Source organism: Staurois parvus, unplaced genomic scaffold (assembly GCF_062004578.1).
Source record: "Staurois parvus isolate SC_StPar_1 unplaced genomic scaffold, SC_StPar_1.0 ptg000249l, whole genome shotgun sequence".
NCBI lineage: Eukaryota > Metazoa > Chordata > Amphibia > Anura > Ranidae > Staurois > Staurois parvus.
The window spans coordinates 4,589,174-4,617,057 of record NW_028318045.1 but is presented as its reverse complement, the minus strand read 5'-3'; the positions used below and the strand labels follow the sequence as shown (position 1 = coordinate 4,617,057).

The 27,884-nt window shown below is 42.4% G+C and overlaps 1 protein-coding gene across 1 annotated transcript in view; it reads right to left on the bottom strand.

Moving 5' to 3' along the window:
• CHRM2 (cholinergic receptor muscarinic 2) overlaps positions 1-18,706 on the bottom strand; it is a 308,169-nt gene extending 289,463 nt beyond the window's left edge. The window contains exon 1 of the mRNA XM_089680678.1: positions 17,742-18,706. The gene's annotated coding sequence lies outside the window, so the exon portion shown is untranslated. The remainder of the gene's footprint in view (positions 1-17,741) is intronic.
• Positions 18,707-27,884: the final 9,178 nt, after the last annotated feature.

Genomic DNA, 27,884 nt, shown 5'->3' with positions numbered 1-27,884 from the left:
TATAAATAGTAAAAGAAAGATATCGTCATTTAAAATGTATAGACATGAAATTTAAAATAAACTCGATTCCAAAATATAAAATTTATATTTAATATACAATACATAAAAAAGGTAACTAACTTTGCTAGGGGGTGATAACTTTGGATCCAAAAATGTAAGCATGTGTTAATAGGTGAAAGCTGAATGCACTTAAAAAGTTGGCATTTCCTAGAGAGATGGAACGTTCCCCCTGCCCCCCCCCCCCCCATACACCCATGCGATTACTCTCTCTCTCTCTCTCTCTGCATTAAGAAAATCTGCAGTGTTTGCACATGATGTAACAGATGAAAAGGCTACCGGTATATTTATGTCTACCAAGTATTCTAGCTCAAACGCAGCATATTAATTAATTCTTACAGGGAATCAAAGATCATTATTGAATTGCAAAATATTAGCGATTCCCCAGGGCAGAATTGGAACAAGGAAGGGAAAACGAATTCTGTCCCGCTGGCTATATCTTTCTTCTAGAAAATAATTACTTTGAAATTTAACTGTGGCAAAAAAAAACCTATACCCAGACCTCGCTCCGTGTTATCTTTTTATGAAATATATGTGGAAGGATATTAGTGAGCTTTGAACTAGTTTAGTGTAGGCATGGAGAAAGACAAGCCCAGGTGTAACAGTGCCCCTAGTGGCAAAATGGTTAATATACACCTAGAGTTCATCATAGGGAACTCAAGCACCTTTTGTACCTATAAAGGTTTTAAAATTAAATAAACTCTATACAGCCAAAAGTACACAGAAATCCCTCTAAATTATTTTAGTTCAGGTGTTCCTGGCTAAGGGTACTGTTGCTACAGCATACAAAGAAATATATGCTTCCAACTTTGTGGCAACAGTTTGGGGAAGGCACTTTTCTGATCCAGCATGGCTGTGCCTCTGTGTATAAAGCCAGCTCCATAAAGACATGGTTTGATGACTCTGTAACAGAGGAACTTTCATTGGCCTGCACAAAGCCCTGACTGAACTTTGGGAGGAATTTGCGAGCCAGGTCTTCTCTTCCAACATCAATACATTAATACCCAACCTCACAAAAGGGCACAAATCCCCACAGACACTCCCCATACTCTTGTGCAAAGTCTTCCCAGAAAAGTGGAGGCTGTTATAAGTGCAAAGTGAAGACCAATTGCACATTAATGCCCATTGTTTTGGAATGGGTTGCCAAACAATCTCCTATGGGTATACCAGTCAACATCACGTATGGGGTTTTGAATGCAGGAGATCGCTAGCTCTTGTGATGCTTGGGGCGAGTGCCCAGCGACTGGAGTGTGCTAGCAAGAAGACAGAGTTGAGCAATTCTAACTATAGCAGTTTTTGTCCAGGCTTTGGGGTGGGGGTAAGGCCAGGGTCACAAATGACCTACAGTTGCATTAAATCAACAGCTGCATAAATCATATCCATTGCATTAATCAACATTTTTCAAAGCTGCACAATTTTATCCCTACTGGGGCCCCTGGACTCCATAGGCAATTTTCTGAAAAGGAGACCTTAGCCTTTAAGAAAAATAAATTAATCTGGGATCTATTACATTTTTTCATTCTAGTGTTTTATCAAATCTCTCTTTTTAATATCTATCTATCTATCTATCTATCTATCTATCTATCTATCTATCTATCTATCTATCTATCTTTCTATCTATCTATCTATCTATCTCCCACACACAATTACATCTAATACCGCATTAGAGTCAAACCCTGTCAAACCATCGCACACATCTTACATAAAACATCTTCACCTCCACAAACAGAGCCTGCTCGGTTTAGCTCCTGCAGCAGTGAACAACAATGGGATTCAAACAGATTTCCCAGCTGTTACCAGATGCATTTTGATCCACAAAATCCCCAATTCTAGAGAAAAAGATGTTGTATTACAATATAAAACAATCCAGTAGAAGAACAGAAGTATTCCGAGGGATCTGACCGGCTGACAAACGTAAACTCCAAAGACTTCATTCTTGTAATCCCATTCTGCCTTGTGTTTGTATACTTCGTAGATCTCAATTTTTATAACTTTCATTAAAGGGAAACATCACCTTTACACTGATTTAAAAGATTGAATTAAGATATTTTAAAATGAACTTGAACAAGACTATCCATGTGACAGATTGCACTGTCATCCTCAGCCTGCGCAGGGATATTGCAGCTCATGGGACAACGATCTAAGCACTAGCAGACTGAGAGTAGAAGCCACTCAGGCAGGTTAACTCTGCAATTAACCCTTCACACTCACAAATGGTAGCTGCCACTACGTGTTCTAACATAAGCATGCACCGTTCACAATCTGCCATAAGATTCACTGGTTCTCATAAATGACCCTTAGCATTCCTTCATAGTTTCGATGGAGACTGGAGCTACTAGTGTCAGTTGCAACCATATTTTCAGGTCCCTGAAGATGGCATTTACAGAATGAACCAATAAAAGGTCCAAGGGATATGCAAAAGGTGTGTTAAAGTGTTTTGTTATGCCCTTAATGACAGCTTTTCTAACTATATCTATATTTTCCAGATAACAAGGTACTACAATCTGACAACCAACATCATATTAACATATTATTAAATAGAATGAAACTACAATTTGATAAACACGAAATATGATATGGATCTTATGCATTTTCTTTATAGGAGATGTAATGTATCCCATCAGACTTCTGCACCTAGTAACATAGGTGTGTTTGGTGTCTAATAGATTGTTAGTTTGCTATTCATTTATGCAATCATGTGTTATAAAAGTAGCTCCATCATAGCAGGAATTATCCATGTACATAGTTTGGTTTGGGAAGTTATATCTCAGGCCAAAAACCAGACTCTGTGACTTATTAAAGCTCTCTGCTTTTGTTAGTGTGTTCTAAACTGATCTGTATTCTAGTGGGGGTTATATGAAGTGTCTCCCCATCTCTGATTGCCCTAGGCAGAAATCTGAACATTTTGTCAAGGACTGTGTTCAGCATGACTCCCTATCAAAGCTTGAAGCTCAAAAGAGGCTCATGTACTTTTTTGAACTACAAGCGACACTCAGGTGTGAACAGACACAACTGAAAACCATCAAATTTTGGATCTTGAGCATTTCAGAGCTTTGATATACAAAATGCTCAGGTGTGAATAGGGCCTTGGAGTCTTTTGGATTACTACAGTCAGCAAGATAGGACAGGTTGGATTGTTTTAAAGCTGTTTTGCTGCTTGTTAAGAATATGTAAATATTTTAACCTCTTGCCAACTGCCCAACGCATGTGCGGCAGCAGGGCGATTAGGTCTTAACTACTTATACACCCATGGTGCACTGCTGTCACTGACAGCTCTTGGTCACTGGTAATGATCGGGAGCCAGTGGGAGGGGCCGCTGTGAGAGCCAATAACAAGCAGTCACATACAGTAATCATGAATTTGGCCTCCACCTCCCGATTTTCAGAACATTTTAACCATTTACCCCATTCCTGACCAGGCCATTTTTTGCGATATGGCACTGCATTACTTTAACTGAAAATTGTGCGGTAACACTGTATATAAATGAAATCTATGTCCTTTTTTTCCACAAATAGAGCTTTCTTTCAGTGGTATTTGATCACTTGTGTGTTTTTAATTTTTTGGACTATAAACAAAAAAAGACCGACAATTTTGAAAAAAAAAAATATATTTTTGACTTTTTGCTATAAAACATATCCAGAAAAAAAATAAAATTTCTTCATGGATTTAAGCCAAAATGTATTCTGCTACATGACTTTGCTAAAAAAAAATCACAATACATGTAAATTAATTGGTTTCCGTGAAAGTCATAGCATCTACAAATGGCGGTATATATACTGGAATTTTATATATATATATACTAGCGTCGGGAATGTGGGACTGTGGCGGGCATTCTGACACTGGGTGGGAACTGACTAACTGCCAGTGATATCCCAATGACACTAATACAGTGATCAGTGCTAATAAAATCACTGACACTGTACTAATGACACTGGGCAGGAAAGGGTTAACATCTGGAGCGATCAAAAGGTTAACAGTGTGCTGTTTTACATTACGTGCTATGTGTGTATTACTACGAAGACATGCTGCTGTGTATTTATCTGCTGTGCAGAGATATACACAGCAGCATGTCTTGCTGGCAGGAGAGAAACCTGTGTTGTTTTCACACAGGTCCCTCCCCTTTCAGTTCTACACAGCGATCGCCGGTAGCTGGGGTGGAATCTCCTGCCAGGACCCAGTGATTGACATCCTAAGCCGCCAATGGCAGCTCGGGTAAGGTGGTGCGCATTCGTGCCCCCTACCTGGAAATGCAAATAATGTATATATACGTAATCTTGCGCAGCCCTGCCACCCTGTAGCAGTAGTTCTACTCTAGGGCGGCGGGAAAGCAGTTAAAGGACTATGCTATGGCATGCATAGGCAAAGGATTATTATTCATAGTCTGGGCACAGGTGCACTTAAAATTGAACCCAGGCTTTTAGTATTTCAAAGTGAGAACTTATTTTCCTTTAGGCTTTGTATGGAGTGTGTTTATGGGGGGGGGGGGGGGGGGTGTTAGAGCCTCTGGCAGGTATTTGCTGCTGTTTGTGAACCCATTGGGGGAGATTTGCCCTAATTTTTTAGTATGTTCTCCAAGACAGGAAGTAAAGGTAATACAAAAAAGAAACAATCTGGTGGTGGTAGTCTCTTTAAACAGTTGATTGGAAGGGATCCATGCAGATTGATGCCCACCAATCGGCAAATAGGAGCACATTGTGAAAATCGTACAGGCTGCCACAGCTGATCTGTCCTTCACAGAGTGCTTCAATGATTCAATGCTTTCTGAGCCACTGACCCACTAGAGCAGGGGTCTCCAAACTATGGCCTTCCAGCTGTTGAAGTACTACAAGTCCCATCATCCCTCTGCCTCTGGAGTCTTGCCTGTGGCTGTCAGAGTCTTGTAAGGTCTCATGAGACTTGCAGTTCCTCAACACCTGGAGGGCCATAATTTGGAGACCCCTGCACTAGAGGAATGCAGATCAGGAATTCTGACTTTACTGGTTGCATGCTTGTTCCAGGTTTGTCAAAATACCAAAGAAAAAAGACAACTAGGCTGTTGCACACAGGAGTCAACAATGGCAGAACCAGGTATTTCACTCCACAAGAAAAAAAATATGATCTTCAGATTACCATGCATGCACTGCCTCTCTCAGGCTGCTATGAGCTGCACTGTGCATTACTGGCAGGTTTTATCAGGTCCTGAACACAAAGGCTACTACAATAGTCACCTGTGGCAACCAGTACAAATCTAAAAATGAAGGAGGCCGCAGATAGACACAGAAGGGAAACGAAGAATGATTCAATGGGTTGACTGCAGTTGAGGAAATTATGTGAAATATGAATGTAAATACAGGTAGAAAATCTCACAAATGTTAATGTGAGCTTTTTAGGAGACTCTCTAGTGAAAAAAAAGGAAACAATTTTTGATTGTTTCTGATTGCCACCATCTACTCTATATCATCTTTTCTCAGTGTATGGTCCAGATTTATTTCCAAGTGCCCCTTCATGCAACTGAGTTGTTTTGCCCTGAAAAATTAGACCTTCATTTTCTTTCTAAGACTGCAAATTCTCTGTCTAGGAGCCTCAAATCTGCTTCTGATTTAATGGTGAACTATGTCTGACCTTTGTGCAAACACATTCTCCAGCCAACACCAGTTCATAAAAAAAAATATATATATATATATATACTGTATATACATTGCTCAAAAAAATTAAAGGAACACTTTGAAAACACATCAGATCTCAATAGGGAAAAGTGTCATGCCGGATATCTATACTGTTATGGTAATGTGTTAGGAACGTTTGATGGAAATGAAAATGATCAACCTACAGAGGACTGAATTCAAAGACACCCCGAAAATCAATGTGAAAAAATGATGAAGCAGGCCAGTTTATTTTGCTGAAATTTCATTGCAGCAACTCAGAATGGTTCTCAGTAGTTTGTATGGCCCCCACGTGCTTGTATGCATGCCTGACAACATCAGGGCATTCTCCTAATGAGATGATGGATGATATCCTGGGGTATTTCCTCCCAGATCTGGACCAGGGTATCACTGAGCTCCTGGACACTCTGAGGTGCAACCTGGCGGCGTTGGATGGACCGTAAAATGATATCCCAGAGGTGTTCTATTGGATTTAGGTCAACATGTGGGCTATTCAGTGGTATCAATTCTTTCATCCTCCAGGAACTGCCTGCATACTCTCGCCACATGAGGCCGGGCATTGTCGTGCACCAGAAGGAACCCAGGACCCACTGCACAAGCGTAGGGTCTGACAATGGGTCCAAGGATTTCATCCCAATACCTAATGGCAGTCAGGGTGCCATTGTCTAGCCTGTAGAGGTCTGTACGTCCCTCCATGGATATGCCTCCCCAGACCATCACTGCCCGACCACCAAAACGGTCATGATGAATGATGTTACAGGCAGAATAACGTTCTCCATGGCTTCTCCAGAAAATTTCACATCTATCACATGTGCTCAGGGTGAACCTGCTCTTATCTGTGAAGAACACAAGGCACCAGTGGCGGACCTGTCAATTCTAATGTTCAATGGCAAATGCCAGTCGAGGTCTAAGTTGCCAGGCAGTGAGCACAGGGCCCACTAGAGGATGTTTGGCCCTCAGGCCACCCTCATGAAGTCTGTTTCTGATTGTTTGGTCAGAGACATTCACACCAGTGGCCTGCTGGAGGTCATTTTGTAGGGCTCTATCAGTGCTCAGCCTGTTCCTCCTTGCACAAAGGAGCAAATACTGGTCCTGCTGATGAGTTAAGGACTTTCTACGACCCTGTCCAGCTCTCCTAGAGTAACTGCCTGTCTCGTGGAATCTCCTCCATGCTCATGAGACTGTACTGGGAGATACAACAAACCTTCTGGCAATGGTACACATTGATGTGCCATCCTGGTGGAATTAGACTGCCTTTGCAACCTCTGTAGGCTCCAGGTTTCGCCTAATGCTCCCAGTAGTGACACTGACCCTAGCCAAATGCAAAACTAGTGAAAAACAGTCAGATAAGATGAGTAGGGAAAAAATGTCAGTGGCCTCCACCTGTAAAACCATTCTTGGGTCATCTCATTGTTGCCCATTTAGTGCACCTGTTGTTAATTTCATTAACACCAAAGCAGCTGAAACTGATTAACAACCCCTTCTGTTACTTAACTGACCAGATCAATATTCCAGGAGTTTCATTGACTTGATGCTATACTCTGATTAAAAAGTGTTTGTTTAATTTTATGTGCAGTATTAGCACTTCGCCTGGCAGTACTTGGGTCGCTGGTTCAAATCCCAACCACGGCATCACCGGCCTGGAGTTTGCATGTTCTCCCTGTGCCTGCGTGGGTTTCCTCCAAGTACTCCGGTTTCCTCCCACACCCCAAAGACATGCTGGTAGGTTAATTGTATCTGTCTAAAATTGGCCCCAGTATGCCTATGTATGAATGTGAGTTAGGGACTTTAGATTGTAGGCCCCTTGAGGGTTAGGGACTGATGTGAATGTATAATATATATGTAAAAGCACTGTGTAAATTGATGGCGCTATATAAGTACCTGCAATAATAATAATAAATATATATATATACAGTATATACTGTAGTATATTTATGGCCATTTCTTTTAGTGTTGCCTAATGTTATTCTTGAAAAAAAACAGGACACATAACATATACATGTTTAAAAACCAGCAAAATGGAAATATCTTTGTAAGCTAAATACTCATTCATTACTGTCCTGCCATTTACAGTGTGTAAGGCCACAGGGGTCTCGGAGTTGTCAGTGTCTGGAAAACAAGGTTGATAGAAACAAGGCAGTTTATATCATCTGTACCTAGGAGCCATTAGAATATTAATTTGCTGAGTGCTTTGATTTGGATCCAACTTGGCACGTGCTACCCTTCTCCATAAATTTAGAGGTACACTTGTCACTGCAAAGGCAGGGAGATGCAACGTTGCAGCAGAATGTCTGAGCAAAATGTGACTGAGGTTTTCTGGTGCTTCTCAGTTCATACTGATTGTTCCTTGCAGATTTCCAGAGGGTAGAGGAAGACATGCTGGCACTTGCAGTTCCCTGCCAAGTTGTGGCAAGAAGGTTCAACCTTTCTTAACAGTGCAGTCAGGCTCAGATCTGTAATTTGGCAACATTGGTAAATTCAAGAAGGGGCAGATCTATTTTAGCAATGTGTGCGCTGCAGTGAGCCCCTGTCTCTTGCTCCTGCCTAAAGCATTGATTATCAAAAACAACTGCCATTTTTTCATGAAAAGTATGATTTACACATTTTTTTAATCTTTTGTTGCATCTCATAATAGGGTGCGCCTTAAAGCATAACTGAAGGCAAAGATTTTTTTATGTTTGAATTTTTTTTTTAGTTTTGGACAGAGTGGAGATGGATTAGAACAGCTGACAGTTTTTATTGCTGTCTGTGTCCCTGTTAAGGAGATTCACCGTCTTTATTTTTCTTGTATACCATTCTCATTGAAAGAGAGAGTAAAGAAAATTACAGATTTTGGGTTGTCCCCTGAAAAGTAACTGAGAGAAAATTTTCCAATGGGGACACTAGTTCTGGTGACCAAATAACAGTTGCTATATCATGTCAACCCCATTTAAGAAACGCTAGAATATTATACATACAGATCTAAACAAGTGATAGCTGCTCCGTCATTCCGTCGCAATCCCACTTCATGGCTGCGATAAAACAATAAGACCAGTCAGCTGCTAATGTAATTGGTCTAGTTTAGATTTGTCACTCAAGTACTATAAAAGACAATTGAAGTCTGAAGTGGAATACGCTTATAACAAGTATTGGACATTTTCTCCTCTCCCATGCACAGCTAGTGCAGAAAGAAAGCCACAAAGTGAGATACAACTACAGTAAACCAGTGGGTGAAAGAAAGTTAAAATAAATAACAATATACCTAGTAAAAAATGCGAGTTAAATGAAAAAAATGTGCTTTAGAAAAGGACTGAAGATGAAGGCCACAAAATCCATCTCTTTTTTTTCTGCCAGTGAAGAACCTACAGTGGGCAGAGTTGAGAATACCTGATCTTCACACTCAGGGATTGATGTTCTAGCACAGGGGTCTCCAAACTTCAAACAAAGGGCCTGTCCTTCAGATTTTAAGGGAGCTGTATTGTGGCCAGTGGGGGGTAGAAAATGTCCTGGGCCCAGCATTGGTGAAAATAAACATTGCCACAGGGTTGGTGTTCAGTAACATAGTGCCACTGGTCTGTAGGAGGAGGAATAGTGCCCCACCATTGATATTAGTGGGAGGAATGGTGACCCCACCATTATTGTCAGTGGCAGGAATTATGCCCCTTGTTCGTATCAATGGGAGTAATATTGCCTCAAGGGCCAGATAAAGGCTAGCAAAGGGCCACATTCAGCCCTTGGATTGCAGTTTGGAGACCACTGTTCTAGCAGGACACCAGATCACTAGCAGAGAGGTTTGAATTTGTAGAGAGATCAGAATTTGAAATGGAAGCACCAACATGTAAGTTCTTTTAGGAATGTATTTGTTTGGTTCCTAAAGCTCCACTTCTCCAAAATGTTTAAAAAAAACATGTACTGAGGAAAATACAAGAACTCACTCTGATACCCTTCCTCTGAAAATGTCACCTTCCTGGCTGTATTTTTTCCCAATACTTTGAAAACAGGCATGTATCCATGAACAGGGAAGCCAACATTCCTTCTCTTCTTGCGTTCCAGTAATTCAGGAGGCAATAAAGCTTTTGTATTCATATAATAGCCTTGCAGCTGGAATTTTCAAAAGGAGAGTTCAATCTACTTTTAGAATCACAAACCTGGAACAAGCATGCAGCAAGTTTAGTCAAACTGAGTTAAAAGCTCCTGATCAGCATACTCGATCTGAAAAAGAGTTTTCCCAAGCTATTGAAGCCAGGCAAATGGCTTTTTCAGAAGTAGGACAGTAATGTCATGCTTCTTATTTTTATCCTGACCAGCTTCCTTTAAAGTTGAACCCCGGGCAGATTTGACAAGAAATATTACAGCTTTGTGTTGACTGATAAATCATTGAATCTATTTTGTAATACAATTAGTATTGTAATCCATACCTGGATTTGACTTGGAATCAGCTTCTTCCAATCCCCTGTGCAGCTGCATTCTTGGACTGGGAGAGAAAGGGACGGGACTGGGAGCCAATCAAGTGTGCTGCATACAAATGCACTGATAAAGAACATGCTGATAGGAGAAGAGAGCAGAAGGATGGCCTCCTTAGTCTGCTTCTGCTCTTTCACTGTCCAATCAGTGGCTGGGAGTGGAGAGAGGACACCACTTATTTCCGTACATGTAATACAGAGAGTGGCGTCAGCCACCTGGCTGGTCTGTATAAATCTCAGAACTGGATGGGAAAAATACAAATCCTTTGGTGGTTAAAACAGCTCCGTTTTTCAACAGTTGGACTCCCAGTGCTCCTCAAACCTCACTCTAAAGAAGCACTGAGAGCTAAAAGATGGAAAAAATCTCTTCTTTCCAAAATCCTAAATCCAGGTCTGTAAATCTCTGGGCCGACGGTGGGTTTAATATAAATATATGTCTCTTTCTCAGATAACAATACAACCATGGAAGGGAAGCGAGTAGAAGGGAGCAATACATTTGGGAAAAACAGCTAAATAATCAACAACTGGGAGACAGATCAAATAATTAAACACTAAATAACCCGACAATGTCTTCTCTGTTTCCATAGATATTCTCTGGAAATGAACCTGCAAATCCACTGGATGTCATTGCCAGCCTTATGAGTGGTGAACCAACACAAATCTAGTTCTCCCTCATCTTCGATCGCTCTGATAAAATGATGAACTCTAGGATCAGTACGCTCTGCCAGCGACTCCAAACATTGAGACAATCAACAAAAAGATTTCTAAGTACCATGTCTGCTAACATTGTGCAATCCAATGTGCATTGTCCAAAAAAAAACAATATCTCAGATAAACTTCCATAATAAGCAGGTCAGTTCCATTTAGCCTGATGGGTCACTAAGCATATGCTGGATATGTGGTTTCCCGTTTCTCTAAAAATGTAGCACAACCGTTGATGCAATATTGTGAAAAAATAAAATATTCTGTTGAAAGGCTGCATCTCATTCAGCCTACTCTCTGCATACCACCATCCCCAGTGCAGGACAGTCACTCTTATAGAATGTTTTGTACATTTGTGGGGTTTGTGGCAGCCCTGGGTCATGCTTTTATAGAAGTATCATCAGGACACAGGGAAGAATGCGTGTGAGAGATAGATAAACAGATTATTCAAGTATTGGATCCCCAGAGAAGAAAAACAGAAACAGTGAGGGAGAGATACAGAGATACTGAGAGTGAGTGACAGAGAGGAACTGAATTACATAGATAGATAGATAGATAGATAGATAGATAGATAGATAGATAGATAGATAGATCTATAGATAAAAAAAGGAAAGATGAATAGAAAGATAGATCGATCTACAGATAAAAAAGGATAGATAGATAGATAGATAGATAGATAGATAGATAGATAGATAGATAGATAGATAATAGAGGGATAAATATATCTAAAGAAATAGATAGATAGATCTATAGAAATAGATAGATAGATAGATAGATAGATAGATAGACAAACAAATAGATATCGGAATCTAAAGATATAAATAGATGGATGGATAGATAGATAGATAGATAGATAGATAGATAGATAGATAGATAGAATCCTAAAATGGTAATCACGTTCACCCCCAAGGCATACAATTCTATTAGGAGAATGTATGTCTTATTTTCCCAGAATATTAAGCTGCAAATTGCTGCCACATATAGGGAAGTCTATTTATAATGCAGACTATAGTCTAGGATGCTTATTGTATTATTATAAGGTAATTAGCGATATTGAAGATTATTGTGTGCTCAGCAGTAACGTCAATCCTTGACATTCACATCATTGGGATGTACTGTGCATTCCTATAAATACATACAGTATACACATGTACACGTTACATACAGGCACATTCATGAACATGTCACAATAAACTCAGCAGAACACTCCGTTTACACGCTCTGATGACTTGATATGTATGTCTCCCATCCAGGTTAGTTCTTTTTATAGGGCTGGGTGTGGCGGGCACAGTTCAAGGGTGACACCAGCAAACCCTAGCACAAATAAAGTCCCCAGTCCGCTGTAACAGTTGTCGGGTCATCTGGGACTTGAAGTGTCCTCAGAATTCAGAGAGAATTTTAGTCAATGTCAATTATCCTGAAATGCCTGAGGACTGTTTGACATTCTCCAGCTAACAACGGCATTGGACATACTCCACTTTCATTAATCACAAGTGTTATTGGTGCAACAAACACATTAAAAACCTGTGAAAACATGCGTTAGACTGGACATTCCCTGGGCAGCTTTTGATTGGCTGATAGGCGCAGGTAGCACAGGGGGTTTAATAATAGAGCAAATAACAAGCTTCTATATGCAACAGAAGTCATCTGTTTTGGTCAAAGAAGATTTTACACTTGCCTTGGGCAAATTAACACCAGGTGGAATGATCATTTGATATGGAGTATAAACTTGCACGCCCCCTTGATCAGAGCAAGGTTGGGCAGATTCTAAATTTTTTGTTGAATACTACAAATTATTTGTTGTGTATGGCCAGACTTGTTTGTCAACAATTGACTAGTCTGTTTCCTGCTACAGATTGCACAATTATGGATGAAAGCCACGCATACTGGAATGTGTAGTTCTTCGGCAGACCCTTTTGCTTTGCTTGCTTGCACTAAACAATTATATGATTTACCAGGAAGTAACCTAGCAAACGTACAGTATTTGAATACAAATAGCAGGGAATGCTATTCCTGACTCCTCAACAGTTGGAGATCTGCAGGCATAAGCCCACGCTATTACAACCTGAATGTAGTTGGTAAACAGCAAGCCGACAGTATAATAAAATAACAATATGCAATGCATGCCGGGAGTAGGGGTTCATCAACAGACCCCCTAAGCCCTGCTTACAATACTACAGTTTATGTCTAGATAGGTAAAACATTCAAGAGGATGGAGCACATGCCGAGGCTTGCAGTTGGCTGCTGGCTAAAGGTTGGTAGTATTCCTATATCAGCCTGGCTGGGGAAAGCATATGGCAGGAAAAATATGAAATTCTCTGAGTGCTTAGATTAATAGTTCCTTTTCCCATCCCTAAACCTAATTCATACATTATGCTAGTCTAAATTTATAGAGGTAAAAGACAGGTAGCACAGGATGGGATAAGTAGTTCCTCGTCCAATCCTTAAGGCTATGCGTACGCATGGCGACAGTTTGGGCTGACCTGGAGAAAGATAAATAGCAGAGGATGGGAGTAGTAGTTCCTCATCCGATCCCTAAGACTGGCATACTCATTGCAATAGCTTGAGCCTAAGACGGAGAATTAATAAATAGCAATTGTCATCCCAGTAAGAAAAATTACTTCTATCTATCTATCTATCTATCTATCTATCTATCTATCTAACTAATTGGAAAAACATTAAACATAAAGCAAAAAATTGTATGAAAGGCAGCAAGGCAGCTCATAGTTGGACTTTTATGCTGCAAGTCCCCTAATCCCAACCTACAAGTTAGAGGAGCCTTTCTCAACCAGGGTCCTGAGGAATCCTAGGGTTCTTCCAAAGGTTGCTGAGGGTTCCTCGAGCAACCATCAATGTCTGCCTCTCAGATAAGTAACCATTGACACCAATGATCTTTTTAGCTATCTGAAAGGGGGGCATTCTTCCCACTGGCCATCAATGTAAGAAGTTTTCTTTCCACTGACCACCAATATAAAAAGCATTCTTCCCACTGACTACCAATCTAAGAAGCATTCCTCCCGCTGACTACCAATCTGAGAAGCATTCTTCCCACTTACTACCAATCTAAGAAGCATTCTTCCCACTGACCACTAATCTAAGAGATATTCTTCACACTGACTACCAATGTAAGAAGCATTCTTTCCATTGACCACCAATGTAAGAAGCATTCATCTCACTGACTATTAATATAAGAAGCATTCTTCCCACTAACCACTAATGTAAGAGATATTCTTCACACTGACTACCAACAAAGGAAGCATTTTCCCAATTGACCCCCAATGTAAGACACATTCTTCCCCCAGACTACCAGGGTAAAAGACCTTGTTGCCACTGACCATCAATGTAAGAGACACTCTTCCTACCACCCACCAATGTAAGAAGCACTCTTCCTACTGACCACTACTATCAGAGACATTCTTCCCAATGAGCACCAATGTAAGAGACAGTCTTCTGATATAGTATTGTATATAGATATAAAACCAATTGCAATTAAAAAAGCTGGAGAGGCAATTTATGTTGGAACATGTCCATCTTCTACAAAACCCTAAGCCTGACTGGCACCAGAAGATCCCACTATGAAGAGCAGTAACTGGTTTACAATGAAAATGTAGTGCTTGTTGGATCTTGTAGTTCCTGTAGTTGCAAAACTGCAGTGACCCAAGCCTAGGGATGCCAACATTTCCTTTTCATGAATTGTAGTCCATTGGTCTCATGCTTTCCCCAGCTATTCTCCTATTGTTGTAGGTTAAATCAAGTAAAGATGAAAGACATATTAAAGGTAGATAGATATTTAACATATTCAATAAAGCCATCTTCCACCATCCCCCATTTTCAAGCTGCAATCTACAAATCATAAAATGCATCAACTGTATAGGAATGTAATACTATTTTCAGGTATAAGCCAGCCGCCCACCAAACCTTAACCCAATGCCTTATTTTCAAAGTAGGGATGCTGAGAGCCCTAACTATGTGTGACTTAAGACTGCTCAAATCTAACCCATGTCATGGGAAAAGCCCAACACTACAAGAATGATGAAAGACAGGGGAGATTAATTCCTGAATGCTTTTAATTTGTCCACTTTCGAGGTGTCTACTGTGGCAGGAAACAAAATAATCCCTTCTGTATAAAGTGATGATCATTTAATGCTCCTGTGCGGTGATATTAAAGTGATCCAATCCCAATCTATAAATCATTTATGGAGGAAAGATGTGGATTGAAGCTCATTTCATCCCATTCATTAAGAGATGAAAAAAAAACCTCTAAGGTAATTGTCTTCACATTAATGTGTGTCAGTCCCCCCCCCTTCCCATCGCTCAAAATCAACCCCCCCTTTTTTCTATTCTACTCGCCTCTCATTGTAAGGGGCTTGATGAAATATAGATTCATTGTGCCATGGGCTTAACCTCGTTTGTCCTTATAAAGCCAGAACCAGTAAAAATATTTTTAAATTTAGTTTACAGGAAATAAGATTACAGAGATTTGGGGAGGTTGGGTTGTAGATAAGAATAATTCAGAGAGAGAAACAAGGAAAGGGGGTGGGGGAATTTGGAATACAAATAATGAATAGCGGGTTGCAAAGGGGAATCAAGGTGGGGAAATGACAGAGAGAAAAAATTGGGAAATAACAGTAGTTACTATGGCCAACCAAGATGCCCATGCAATAAAAATATTATGAAATTTTTGTCGATAGTGATATACTAAAGGAGCAAAGTTTTCTAACAGCGAACCTTTGCTAGCCAACTATACACACGTTGAATTCCACTAGCCATGGTAAAGGAGTTGCTATGTCAGTAATGAGCATTGAGCTGCCCAATATTTTCCAGGATGCTGGAAAATCATTCTCCATCAATCTCTGATGATTTCCTTTTGCACAGAATCTCTGCATGCATGCTGAATGCACTGCTGCAACAAGTCTGCAAGCAGCTGTTGCAGCAAATTTCTAGTGCACAATGTTTTTTTTTTTTGAGGAAATGTAAACCAAGGGGCTGGTTTACTAAAGAGAAATAGACTGTCCACTAGCACAGGTGCAGTTGCACTCTGCAAGTGCAATTGATCCAGAGCTCAGTAGATGTGGTAAAGCTCTGCTTATTTCCATTATCCAATCACATGCAAGCAAAAATTGCACCTGATTGGGTATTCTTTGTAACATGGAGCTTTACCTTATTTACTAAGCTCTGGAGCAACTGCACTTGCAGAATGCGACTGCACCTGTGCAAGTTCCCAGTCTATTTCCCTTGTAAATCAACGCCCAAGTTGCTTCAAGGACCTGAAGATCCTGTATCAAAGCAAATCACCTGTATAATTAGGATCTAATGGAAGCGACGCACATGCCCTGTACTAATTCCAGGGCTGAGACTCAAGCGAACAGGTTTAAGGGTTTATTTACTAAAAGTGGAGAGTGCAAAATCTGGTGCAACTCTGCATTGTAGCCAATCAGCTTCTAACTTCAGCTTGTTCAATTGTCATTTGACATAAGAAACTGGAAGCTGATTGGCTTCTATGCAGAACTGCACCAAATATTGCACTTTCCACTTTTAGTAAATTAACCTCTTACTATCGCTGACCCAGAGCTAGTGTGTGCACAAGTCAAGGAATGACTACTTCCGTCAGTGCTCAACCACACAGGTGTGTCATCAAAAGCCAAAAGCTGTGCAATTAGGCTCTGATGGAAGTAAAGCACATACCTTATACTTCTTCTAGGGCTGGGAAGCAAACAAACAAGTGTAGCATCGCTGACCCGGAGCTAGTGTGCGCACAAGTCAAGGAATGATTGCTTCCATCAGTGCTCAACCACACAGGTGCGTCATCACAAACCAAAAGTTGTACGGTTAGGCTCTGATGGAAGTGGTGCACATACCTTGTACATTTTCCATGGCTGGGACGCAAAAAAAAACAAATGTAGCATCACTGACCCGAAGCTAGTGTGCGCACAAGTCAAGGAATGGTTTCTTCAATCAGTGCCAACCACCAAGGTGCGTCATCACAAAACCAAAGACTGTGTAATTAGGCACTGATGGAAGTAGTGCACATGCCCCATACTAATTCCAGGGCTGCAACTCCATTGAGCAGGCTTAATGTTACTGTCCCGGAACTAGCATGCATATGGGTCAATTTCCACGTTACGCATCCAGATTTTCATTACGATATCAGTTTGGGCACAGGAATCTGGATTTTTCAAAAGCAATTGGCTAAGCAAGATCCAAATGCTGGGCACCAGAGCCAAAAGCACCAAACAAAATACAAGGTCATGCTGGAACTTCATGAATGTCGTCGTACGGATGACCCTTGCGTAAAAAAAAAAAAAAAAAATCGCATAGCGAACATTTTGCCAAATCCACTGAACTGGTCATAAAAATAGACCTAAAGGGGACAAAATATGTCTCTGAAAGGAACATGGGATCTTGATATTGGCGTTAAAGCTTTAAACGTATGTTCTTAAGTCAATGATCCCCCCCCCCTCCTTTTTCTATGCAAGAAGCTTGTCTATCACCTAAGCTTGAAAATCAACAGCCCTGAGTGAAAGGCACCCAGCACCCGCTGCTCCGCCACTGCAATGGCTTTACACCAGTTGAGTAGGGATGGGTGAAAGTGTTAAATGCCCTGCAATATGCAATGTGTCATTAAGGAGGGACTGTCATTAAATAGGAAAATGTTTGCCTTGGGTGAGAAAGCAGCAGTGACAAATGAGTGGAGAAGATCCCTGGATTTCTGCACTGCTGCTCAGACAGAGAGAGCATCTGGTCCTGCCAGGACAGCCTGCTACAGCTGCACCTTCTCTAGCCCACAACACAGGGTGCCAGCCTGCCAGCTAGTCGCTCCAGAGGTGCCCACATGCTCCACCGAACACAGACCTGACCTGGCACTGTGCAGTAAACAAGCTGGGAGACATCAGCCTACCTGGAAGGAGTTGGCATCAACTTGGAGGAGTCCCCAGTGCTGCTGCTGCAGGTAGTGCCCAGTCACAGGGCAGTGCAGGACTCGGTGCCCTCTGCTCCCATCTTGTCTAGGAGGAATTGGATGCTGTGGGCACTGCTACGGGGGTACAGGACTGCTAGAGGCATCAGAGAGGTGCCATTGTCCTGGTGATGGAAGCTTCTTCTACTGTCACATTCCGAGACACGCCTCTGGTTTGGGCACTGCCAGCTCAAAGGGCTGCCAGGCAATGTGGAGTGGCAGTTGTTGGGTGTTGGGTGGGTGTCAGGCTGGTAGCTCATAGAGGAGTCCTGCATCCGTCAGATGTCCTGCCAGGGGGTCAGAGGGGTCCTGGGCACTCTTCATGCACTGCTGTCCAGCACCTCCAGCTGCTGCATGCCTGCCCCCGATCTAGGTCTGTCCGATCAGCTGCAATGGCCAGGCTGTCTGTGATCGGAGCAGTCCCGGTCTTCTCCCACTAGGACAGGATTACTTGCTGTTCAGTGCGCTTCTCCTCCAATGAGATGAGCACTGTGCCCTGATTTGGTGGCTCTGGCTGAATAGAAAATGCCTCTGACAGTCTCATCATATGTTCCTCCTCTCTCCATCCCTCTGCCTCCAGCTGTCTCTTCCCACCTCTCCCCTCCAATTCATCTCTCTGCTCTCAGCTCTGACACTCTCTGGGTCTCTGTCAGCCTCCTTCTTCCTTCCTCTGCTTTATTCTGCTGATCACCTCTTCCCACCCACATCCCTGGATTGTCACCCAGCTTCAGCTCCTCTCCTTTTATTTCTCCTACATGGCTTTTCTCTTCTACAGCTCACATCTGTCACATCTGTCACTCCTTCCTCCTTCACTCTCTCCTCTCTCTTCCTTCATACAGCTCTCCTGACCCACATCATCTCTCTTCTTCAATCACTCTCTGCCTCTCCAGCAGTCTCTCTGTCAGTCTGCCTCTCCAGCAGTCTCTCTGTCAGCCTGCCTCTCCAGCAGTCTCTCTGTCATCCTGCCTCTCCAGCAGTCTCTCTGTCAGTCTGCCTCTCCAGCAGTCTCTCTGTCATCCTGCCTCTCCAGCAGTCTCTCTGTCAGTCTGCCTCTCCAGCAGTCTCTCTGTCAGCCTTCCTCTCCAGCAGTCTCTCTGTCAGCCTGCCTCTCCAGCAGTCTCTCTGTCAGCCTGCCTCTCCAGCAGTCTCTCTGTCAGTCTCCCTCTCCAGCAGTCTCTCTGTCATCCTGCCTCTCCAGCAGTCTCTCTGTCAGTCTGCCTCTCCAGCAGTCTCTCTGTCATCCTGCCTCTCCAGCAGTCTCTCTGTCAGTCTGCCTCTCCAGCAGTCTCTCTGTCAGCCTTCCTCTCCAGCAGTCTCTCTGTCAGCCTGCCTCTCCAGCAGTCTCTCTGTCAGCCTGCCTCTCCAGCAGTCTCTCTGTCAGCCTGCCTCTCCAGCAGTCTCTCTGTCATCCTGCCTCTCCAGCAGTCTCTCTGTCAGTCTGCCTCTCCAGCAGTCTCTCTGTCAGCCTGCCTCTCCAGCAGTCTCTCTGTCATCCTGCCTCTCCAGCAGTCTCTCTGTCAGTCTGCCTCTCCAGCAGTCTCTCTGTCATCCTGCCTCTCCAGCAGTCTCTCTGTCATCCTGCCTCTCCAGCAGTCTCTCTGTCATCCTGCCTCTCCAGCAGTCCCTCTGTCAGTCTGCCTCTCTAGCAGTCTCTCTGGCTACTGTCTCTCACATATCTCTCCCTGCTCTCTTAATATCTCTCCCTGTCTATCCCTGTCCATCTCTCTTTCAGTGTCTCTGTCACATTCACTCTCTCTATCCCTCTCTCTCATATCTCTACCTGCTCTCTTAGTACCTCTCTCCCTGTCCATTTCTCCGTGTCTCTCTCTCTCTCTTTTTCTCTCTCCCCTTCCTTCCCCCCCCCTCCTCTCTCTCTCTCTCTCTCTCTCTCTCTCTCTCTCTCTCTCTCTCTTTCTGTCTATCTCTGCCTCATTCCCTCTGCCTGTTGGTATCTCTCCCCCCTCTCTCCCCCCCCCCTCTCTCTCTATCTATCTCTCATTCTCTCTCTCTCATTCTCCCTCTCTCATTCTCTCTCTCGCTATCACATTATCTCTCTGTCCCTTTTTCTCTCCTGTGTCTCTGTCTCTTTCTGTCTCATTATCTCTTTCTCATTTTCTCTCTCTCCCTCTGTCTCTTTCTCATTCTCTCTCTCACTATCGCATTATCTCTCTGCCTCTTTTTCTCTCTTGTGTCTCTGTCTCTTTCTCTCTCTTTCCCTGTCTCTTTCTGTCTCATTCTCTCTTTCTCATTTTCTCTCCCCCCGTCTCTTTCTCTCTCTTTCTCATTCTCTCTTTCCTTTTTTTCTCTTGTGTCTCTGTCTCTTTCTCTCTCTTTCCGTGTCTCTGTGTCTTTCTGTCTCATTCTCTCTTTCTCATTTTCTCTCTCTATCCCTCCCTCTCTCTGTCTCTTCTCTGTCTCTCTCTGTCTCTCTCATGTGTCTTTCACTTTTTCTCTCTTTCTCTGTCTCATTTTCTTTCTCTGTTGGTGTTTTTGCCTCATTCTCTTTCTCTCTCTCTCTCTCTCTCTCTCTTTCGCATTCACTCTCTCGCTATCGCATTATCTCTCTGTCTCTTTTTCTCTCTTGTGTCTCTGTCTCTTTCTCTCTCTTTCTGTGTCTCTGTCTCTTTCTCTCTCTTTCTCTCTCCCTCTGTCTCTTTCTCTCTCTCTTTCTCTCGTGTCTCTTTCTCTCTCTTTCTGTGTCTCTGTGTCTCATTCTCTCTCATTTTCACTCTCTATCCCTCCCTCTCTCTGTCTCTTTCTGTCTTTCTCATTATCTCTCTCTTTCTCATTCTCTCTCTCTATCTCATTCTCTCTCTCTGTCTCTTTCTCTCTCATGTGTCTCTGTCTTTTTCTCTCTTTCCTTGTCTCTGTCTTTTTCTCTCTCATTCCCTCTCTCTTTTTCATTTTTTTTCTCCCTCTCTCTCTCCCTCTTTCTGTCTCTATCTCATTCTCTCTCTGTCTCTTTCTCTCTCTTTCTGTGGCTCTGTCTTTTTCTGTCTCATTCTCTCTCTTTTTCATTTTCTCTCTCTCTCCCTCCCTCTCTCTGTCTCTTTCTCATTCTCTCTTTCTCTTTTATTCTCATGTGTTTGTGTCTCTCTCTCTCTTTCCATGTCTCTGTCTCTTTCTGTCTCATTATCTCTCTCTTTCTCATTTTCTCTTTCTCTCTCCCCCTCTCTCTCTGTCTTATTCTCTCTGTTTATCTTTCTCTCTCTATGTCCTTCTCATTCTCCCTCTCTCTCTCACTGTCTCTAATTTTCTCTCTCTTTCTGAGTCTGTCTCATTCTCCCTCACTCTCTCTTTCCATGTCTCTGTGTCTCATTCTCTCTCATTTTTACTCTCTATCCCTCCCTCTCTCTGTCTCTTTCTGTCTTTCTCATTATCTCTCTCTTTCTCATTCTCTCTCTCTATCTCATTCTCTCTCTCTGTCTCTTTCTCTCTCATGTGTCTCTGTCTTTTTCTCTCTTTCCTCGTCTCTGTCTTTTTCTCTCTCATTCCCTCTCTCTTTTTCATTTTTTTCTCTCTCTCTCCCTCTCTCTGTCCCTATCTCATTCTCTCACTGTCTCTTTCTCTCTCCTGTGTCTCTGTCTCTTTCTCTCTCTTTCTGTGGCTCTGTCTTTTTCTGTCTCATTCTCTCTCTTTTTCATTTTCTCTCTCTCTCCCTCCCTCTCTCTGTCTCTTTCTCATTCTCTCTTTCTCTTTTATTCTCATGTGTTTGTGTCTCTCTCTCTTTCCATGTCTCTGTCTCTTTCTGTCTCATTATCTCTCTCTTTCTCATTTTCTCTTTCTCTCTCTCCCTCTCTCTCTGTCTTATTCTCTCTGTTTATCTTTCTCTCTCTCTGTCCTTCTCATTCTCCCTCTCTCTCTCTCGCTGTCTCTAATTTTCTCTCTCTTTCTGAGTCTGTCTCATTCTCCCTCACTCTCTCTTTCTGTGTCTCTGCCTCATTCTCTCTCTCTCTGTCTCTTATATCAATCTCATTCCTCTGGTTTTCTCTTCTCCCTCTCTTGCTGCCTCTCTGCCACTCAGTCCTTTTTCTCTCCCCCCAGTATTGCACCTCTCCTTCCACAATCATAGTTCTGTCCCTCCTTTCTCTGTACAGTGGTGTGCACCCCACACCTTCCTCTGTAGACCTGCCTCTATAACTCTGCATCCAAGATTATACCGGGAGCAGAACCCCCTATGTGGTATAGTACTGTCAGTCCTTCTTCTAGAACCCTTTGCTATTGTCCATGTTCCTGATCCACACAGAACATTGTGTCTCTGCATATGTTCTGTCCAGATATCACATGTGTTGCTTGTTATGAAACAATTTTATCCCAGCTGTAATCATTATCACTCCACTCATACTAAATCCCTGCTGATTCATGTGTTTTGAATGGCCCTGAATTTGATCCTGTAACAATTCAGCCCTGTGTGTTCCCTGGTTCCAGCATTGCCTTGTCTATGTGACCGCTGCGGTGCCAACCACACACATCAGAGGAAGGTGTACAGAACAGAGTCATTAGACAAGAGTGTGCAGACCCTCACAGACAAGAAAACCCTGCAGATTAAAGGGAAACTGACTTAGAGACATATTTTTACAGCAGTGAATGTGGCATTCACCAGTTATTCACTGCAGGTGAATCAATCACTGGTACTTGAAACACATGTGCCAGTGGGATACACTCGCAGTTAATGTTTGATTAATGGTAAATTCACTGATTTATATATGTATACCTCAGTGTGTCCTGGATTGCTTTTCTGCTTCATCAATTGATTTTGCTTGTTGCCTGATGTTGTTCTTTTCAATTTCCTTCTGTTTTGTTATTTTCTGTATTGTGTTATATTTCTATCACCAGGCACTAGATAACTACTGGCTATATATATATATATATATATATATATATATAAATTGATACATCATTGTGTTTTTTTAAAGTGATTCTAAAGGTTCTTTTTTTTTGTTTTGTAAAATAACAAACATGCCTATACTTGCCTGCTGTGTGCAGTAGTTTTGCACAGAGCAGCCTGGATCCTCCTCTTCTCAGGTCACCCGCAGGCTCTCCTGGCTACTCCTGTCTGTCAGGTGCCCCCACAGCAAGCAGCTTGCTATGGGGGCACCCACTGCTCCGTGTGTCCATTCACACAAGGAGCTGTGGCTTGGCCCCACCACCTCTCTCTCCTCATTGGCTAACTGGCTGTGATTGACAGCAGCAAGAGCCAATGGCTTCCTCTTGCTGTCTCAAACAATGAGAAGGAAGAAACTGGGGACAACCGAGGCTGTCATTCACATTGCTAGATCACGATGAGGCTCAGGGAAGTATTGAGGGGACTGGAGGCACTCTTTACCTTCATGCATAGAATGCATGAAGGTAAAAGCCTACAAAGCCTTTAGAACCACTTTACCCACTTGTCTTTCAGAGAATTTCCCCCCCTTTCTGATCAGGCCATTTTTTGTGATACGGTGCTGCATTACTTTAACTGCCAATTGCGTGGTCATGCAACACTGCACACAAAGGAAATGTACGTCCTTTTTTTCCCCACAAATGGAGCTTTCTTTTGGTGGTATTTGATCTCCTCTGTGGTTTTTATTTTTTGCGCTATAAACAAAAAAAGACTGACAATTTTGAGAAAAAAAAAGATATTTTTGACTTTTAGCTATTAAATATGTCCAGTAAAAAAATTTTAAAAATCTAATTTCGTCAAAAATGTAGGCCAACATGTATTCTGCTACATGTTTTTGCTAAAAAAACATCCCAATGCGTGTAAATTAATTGGCTTACGTGAAAGTTATAGTGTCTACAAATGGTAGTATACAGTATGTAGACTATGAGCTCTCCTTCAGGGTAGGACAGATCTGTGTAGGCATCTCAGAATTATTTGCTGTGCTGCTTATTGTGGGCATGAATTTGAAAACCTATTTAATTTGCAAAACAGACATGTTAAGATGTTATGTGTCAGAAGAGTTGAGCCTCTAGAGGCCACTCTGTCTCTTACAGCTTGCCAGCAATGGGGTTTAGACTATCCCAAAATGGGGTTTAGACTAACCTGTGCATGGGATAGCTGCAGAAGGGTGGGAGGAATGTTCAGTGTCTAGGTCTGGGAGATCAGTTACGGAACTTTCTGAAATAAGGGAGCTGAAAGACATCAGAGAGACTTCCTGCTGGAATTTTCTGGTCAGATCTCTGTTGTTCAGTGGCTGGTGGACAGCACAGAGAAGCAGGAGAGGAGACCACTTGTTCTGTCCACCTGAGTGGGCCGAGGAGAGCTGACTGCTGGATTATAAGCCCTCATGCACACTGGACGTTATAAAAATGCCAGTAGTGTTAGCTGTAGAATGCTGCAATAAAGACGTGAGTTTTTTTGCATTCTTTTATCTTTTTTGCATTAGCTTTTTTCAGTGTTTTTCAGTGTTTCCGGTTTTTAGCAAAATTATACTCTCACAAAATCTTCAGGCTCAAAAATGCTCATAAACACTGGATTGCCATGTTTTTTTTAGCTTTTTTTCAGCGTTTTTCAGCTTTTATCAGCATTAAAGCATTTTTACAGATAAAAAACTCCTCTTGAAACCCACTAGTTCTGGGTTTTTTTTCCAGCCAGAAAATGCTCCTGCAAAATAACGCTCATTAAAGCCTATGTGTGCATGGGCACATAGGATAACATGCTGGGGAGTTTACTGGCTGTAAAAAAAAACGCCAGAAGCCAAAAACAGCCGCTGTAAAAACGTCCACTGTGCATGAGGACTAAGCGCCACATGGTTCTCACACTACTTGTGCTACAGTGGCTGTCAACCAGATTTATTTTGGTGCAACACAGCACTACTATATCTGGAGCTATCTGTTCATCCTACTGGGAGCAAAGGCAAGGAGAGACTGGTATCTACCAGGGACAACTTGGTTTTGGTCCAAGCCCATTTGGTAGAGCCCATTGGAAGCTTTCAAATGAAGTCACCCCCTTCATACTACAGAGGATATCTATAGACCAGGAATCGCTGTGAGCAGGCAGCTAGTTATGTTTTATTGCATGTCTCTTCTGCAATAAAATGCCTGCCTGCTCACAGTGTATCATAGCGGAACTTCTGCTTTAAAGAGACAGTATATGAGTTACTTTTATTACTTTGGAAGGGAAGTTGTTGCTGCGCAGTTGCTCAGGGGCCCAACACAAATCTCTCAGCTTACCAACTGACAGGTTTAGAACTGATAATAAAGTTAATGTAATATTACAACGGTTGAGCGCCTAATGCCAATACTATGATGCCATTTGTAGTTATTGATCTTGTTGCTTTGTTTTCTTATTTTCATTCAGCTGCAGCTAATTAACCGCTTCCGTACTGCCCTATAGTAGAAATACTGCTACAGGGCGGCTCGGGTGCGCAAAATCACATATATATATATATACATGATTTTGCAGCTCCGGGCAGGGGGCGCGCGCCGCCATTCGTGGCCTCGGCTGTCAATCACTGGGTTCTGGCCAATGATTTGTCGCTGGCACCCGGTGATCACCAAGTATCTTCAACAGGGGAGAGACCTGTGCATAAACAACACAGATTTCTCCCCTGTCAGCTCCTGCACACTGCATAGCAGAGCCATACAAAGCAGTGTGCTTACAGTGAAACACAGCACACAGCCTCAAAGTAAAACAGCACACAATTAACCCTCTGATCACCCCACATGTTAACCCCTTCCTGCCCAGTGCCATTAGTACAGTGTCAGTGTTTTTTATTAGCACTGATCAATATATTGGTGTCACCGAGGATGTCAATGACACCAAGTCTCTTCCCCCAGTGTCAAAATGCCTGCCACAGTCCCACAGTCCTGCTATAAGCCACTGATCACCACCAATACTAGTATATATATATAAAAAAAAATTTGAGTATACATATCGCCATCTGTAAACGCTATAACTTTCACATAAACCAATTCATTTACACGTATTGGGATTTTTTTTGGCAAAGACATGTGGCAGAATACATTTTGGCCTAAATTTATGACAAAATTAGATTTTTTTTTATTTTTTTTAAACTGGACATGTTTAATAGCAAAAAGTCATAAATATTGGTTTTTTTTCTCAAAATTGTTAGTCTTTTTTTGTTTATAGTTCAAAAAATAAAAAACGCACAGAAGATCAAATACCGCCAAAACAAAGCTCCATTTGTGGGAAAGAAAGGATGTAAATTTTATTTGGGTGCAGTGTTGCATGACTGAGCAATTGTTAGTTAAAGTAACACAGTGGCGTATTGCAAAAAATGGTCTGATCAGGAAGGGGGGGGTAAATCCTCTGGAGGGCAAGGGCTTAAAGTTGTCTAGTATTCACAATTGCCTAATTCACGGTGACCCAGGATTTCGAGGGTGTCACCAGCACATAGCTGTACCCACATATTTATGAAGGCCAGTATTTACAAGCATTCTACATGTTTATCATCTAATGCTTTCTGTAAAATGCTGAAGAATATTTCTGCCCTCAAAAGGGTAACTATTTTACCAAGGATGGTTATATACAGGGCATTTTTTCTCAGAGAATAGGTTCAGGTACTCCACCCTTCTGAGTCACCCCTTGTCTCCGACCCTCATCCACCTCATAGCACCATCCCTTGGTTTCACCCCCCCACCCATCTCCCAGTACTGCCCTTTTTAGAGAACACAGAACTAAGTATCATTTTGTAATGATAAATCATTTTTATAGAATTTGTAATAACAAAAAATGTAGCAAGATAGATCCCCTGCAGTCAGCATCAATAGACCCCCCCAGCAGCAATAGATTCCCCAGCAACAATAGATTCCCCCAACGACAACAGCCCACCCCCCCTAGCAACAACAGACCCCTTCACAACAAAATACTGCCCCTGTAAGAATAGATCCATCCCAGTAACAATAGATCTCCCAGCAACATTAGACTCTGTCCTCAAAAGTAGACCCCTTCCAGCAACAATTAACCCTCCAGCAACATAAGACCCCCCGCTATGATAGATCCCCTACCAGCACCAGTATACCCCCCTCTGCAACAATAGATCCCAGAGCAACCGGCAGCAATAGACTCTCCAGCACACCCCAGCACCCCTTACCATTACATAAATTCAGTGCTGGAGGTGCTGGAACTGCTTCCCCCCCCCATTCCCGCTAAAAAAAGTGCTGGTTATAAATCTTTCTATACCTGTACAAGCATATTGAATACTCCAGATGGGTGCAAACCTTTTCCAACCCTGATGGTGTCTTGCACATTGTACCTTGGACCTTTTATCATATAAGAAGGAAGAGGTATGAAAAGGTCATTCCCACTTGCAGGTAACTATTAGTTTGAATACATTAACGCACAGACCAGAGGCGGACTGACAACTCATGGGGCCCCCGGGCAATAGGGGATCATGGGGCCCCTGTGTCCTTGCCCAAACTCAAAAAAGCCTATGAATAAGGTACCAGGGGCATCTCATGGGGCCCCTACTGACCCCGGGCCTTTGGGAAGTACCCAAGTTTCCAAATGGTCAGTACGCCCCTGGCACAGGCACATAATGCACCGCAAAGTGCTGAATGGGACCTTAAAGTGAATGTAATTGTTTTGAGCAGACTAAGGAATCCCTTGCCAGGTTATTTTTTGCTGTCTGTATACCATAGGCCACTTCCCCTTTACGCCCTGTCCCAAAAACACAACAGGGAGTTAATGGGAATCTCCCAAGGTGAGGGACTTCCCCTCTTAGACAGTTGTCACCAGAACAAGGCTTCCTATAACATTTTCCTAACCTCATCTTCTGGGGACAACCGTACATTTTGGATTTCTCCACATTCTATTTTTCAGTGACTATGTTCACCAATACAAACAGAGAGATGATTCTCCACAATGGGAAATCAGACAGCAGTAAAAACTTTATAGAAAATCTAAGGTCCCTTTCACATGAGCGTTCCAATCAGGTCCACCTGTCAGTTTTTCAGGAGGACCTGATCAGAAGGTCCTTGTATTCCTTTGGACAGTCGGGTGTAAATGGACTTGTGCCTGTATACACCCGTCTACCTCTAGGTCCAGTGTGGTCCGCTAAAAAAAGATGGAAGGGAATCCGTCCTCTTCCATTTAGATAAATCAAATTAGAGTGTAGTTGGGTGTAAATGGACAGTGGAGTC